Source organism: Propithecus coquereli, unplaced genomic scaffold, assembly GCF_000956105.1.
Source record: "Propithecus coquereli isolate 6110/MARCELLA unplaced genomic scaffold, Pcoq_1.0 Scaffold410, whole genome shotgun sequence".
Taxonomy (NCBI): Eukaryota; Metazoa; Chordata; class Mammalia; order Primates; family Indriidae; genus Propithecus; species Propithecus coquereli.
Genome location: NW_012149842.1, coordinates 169881 through 172614, shown reverse-complemented (window position 1 = coordinate 172614; position 2734 = coordinate 169881).

The following is a 2734-nucleotide window of genomic DNA, read 5'->3' as shown; positions in this document are numbered from 1 at the left end:
CCCTGTTGTGCTGGAATTATTCCATTAGGATTTCAGCTGGAGTCACATGCAGGTAAGTTAAAATAATTTGTTTTATATGTTTATTTCCTCCAACAATTTTATTTAACCAAATCAGTCTGAGACAATAGCAAAAAGCATCTTTATGTATACCACTATTGAAAACAAAATCTTAGCACAGATTATAGGTACCATGAAAGTGTTATTCTATCTTCTGTGGATTTCTTCTGTCTCTGGGTACATGGATTGGTTTCTGATTACGCTAGAATCTGTGAAAAGAATGTTTCCTGAGAAAATGATCCTCTTGGTACTTTTCAGAGTTGCCTTGTTATTATTCATTGTCAGGCTTTACTGTGGGACAAGATGCAGCTTCTTATATCACATCTTTGCTTGTTTAAGAAGGGGACCGACCCTTAGCCCTTCTCTGTCACCAGAGTGCCTGTGTGGCTAGGATTCTAAGACAAGTAGAAAGGGATGGAAGTGTCCTTAGGAAGATCAAACCCTCCGGTTGTGCTCAGTCACGTGGAATGACAGAAGAGAGGGTGGAAAGGAAAGAGCACAAAGGGAACATAATCCATTAGGATATTTGAACTGTTAAATAAAATTTGGCCTAAAACTGCCTTTGTGTGTAGTGAAAACAACCTAACATAGTATGTAAACAAACTACATCCTAACAGAAATGAAGAGAAAGGCAGTTTTATCATTGTGAGAACATCGTAGAAGGTACTTACAAAAACCCAGATGGTATATCCTACTAAACACCTGGGCTGTGTGGTATAGCCTATTGCTCCTAGGCTACAAGCCTGTACAACATGCTACTATATTATTATGAGCAATGGTGATGCAGTGGTAAGTATTCGCGTATCTGAACATATCCAAATATAGAAAAGGTAATAAATTTTCCCACACCATTATGACAGTTAGTACATTACTAGGTGATAGGAATTTTTCAGCTCCATTTTAATCTTATGGGACCACTGTTATATATGTGGTCCATCATTGACCAAAATGTCATGGTGCCAGGCATAGCTGTATATTTTTGTAACAAATAGCTGAATCTCAGCAAATCACAGCAGCTGAGCTTCAGCCAATCACAGGCCGCCAAAATGATCAGATTATGTTCATATAAGGTAGTGACTCATTACACCATGCACAAATAGGGCAAATGCTAAACTGTAATCAATCAAGCTGTTTCTGTGTGTCACTTCTTTTTTCAGTCTGTAAATACTGCCTGCCCACACTGCAGGGTGGAGCTCTATGAATCTCCACTGGTTCAGGATGCTGCTTGATTCATGAATTGTTCTTTGCTCAAATAAACTTGGTTAAATTTAATTTGTCTGAACTTTTTCTTTCAACAGGACTGAGCAGCCACATTAGCTTTTTTATCAGGAGAATTCTTGCAAAAGTAGAATTGACTATCTTAAATTAAAATTAAACCTAAATAGTCTGATTTCAAGTTATTAAACACAGATAATTGTGTGTGCATAATATATAATTAGTTTTCTGTGGTTATTTTTATTGAAAATAAACAATAAAGGAGAGAGGGAGTTAAGTGTCCATGTGCCTTACCTTGTATGGCTGGAAGTCAATAGATACTCTATAAAACTTTAAATAAATTAGACAATTGTATAAATGTTTTGGTTACATTCCTAAGGGAAAGTAAATATAAGCAAAATTTAGTGTTTTCTTCAGCAAAATAGAAATGTGGGTGCTCATGCTATAGCCTTTTAGCGATTTTTTTAGTGTTTCTTTTTTGTGCTAACAGATATTTTGGTAATGATAATTACAAGAAACAAGTATAATGAAATGTGAATGAGTCATTGTTTTTTAGATATAGTAGCGAATATATGATATGCTGGTATTGGAAGTAGATTATATTATTCTGCAAATATTCATTCTTTCCTTCTCCTCCATTACCACCACAAGGTAATACAGGCCCCTTCCCCACTGATGTGTGCTTCAGTGTGGAATACCTTGGCCAACCAAGTGCACCAGTGTGATGTTTCTCAGTGGAGGCCTTAAGAGGCATGATGAGTTCCCTGAGGGCCATGTGCTCTGCCATCTGTCATGAGAAGAGCATGCACGTCCCAGGTAGCCACCAGCCCTAGAAAGTGAGACGTGCAGAGCACATCTGAATTCAACCCTGAAGCCAAGAGCAGAACTGCTTCGGCTAATCCACATACTTTTAAACTAAAAAAAAAAAAAAAAAAGAAAGAAAACTAGTGTGAACAGGAAATACATTCTTGTTGTAATCCACTAAAATGTTGAAGTTTGTTTGGCAACATTACAGCAAAACATGGATTATATTCATATATATATATTTAGTACTGTATAATGCCAAAAAAGACATTGTTGACTTTGGAATTGAACACATAAGCATCAGAAAGATATGAAATAAAGGAAAAGAAGACTGGGCAATAAAAGAAATAGTGATATAGAGCACATAGTTATTAGACATGCAGGATTCTTTTAGCTATAAGTAGCAGACAACTCAAATCAAGCTAGCTTTATTATAAGAAAATATATTACCTCACACACACATTGAAAATATGGTAAGCTTAATGGTTGATTGATCTTTCCATGTTCCCCATTTTTAATCGGTATTGGCTTAATATTTGGGATTCTTCCAAAATAGCTAAAATTGTTCCAGGGTCACCATGCAGGGTGAGAAGGTTTAGGAGACCATCTCTGCCCGTGGTTTTCTCTACAGAGAAAGAAAACTCTTCCTAGAGGCTCC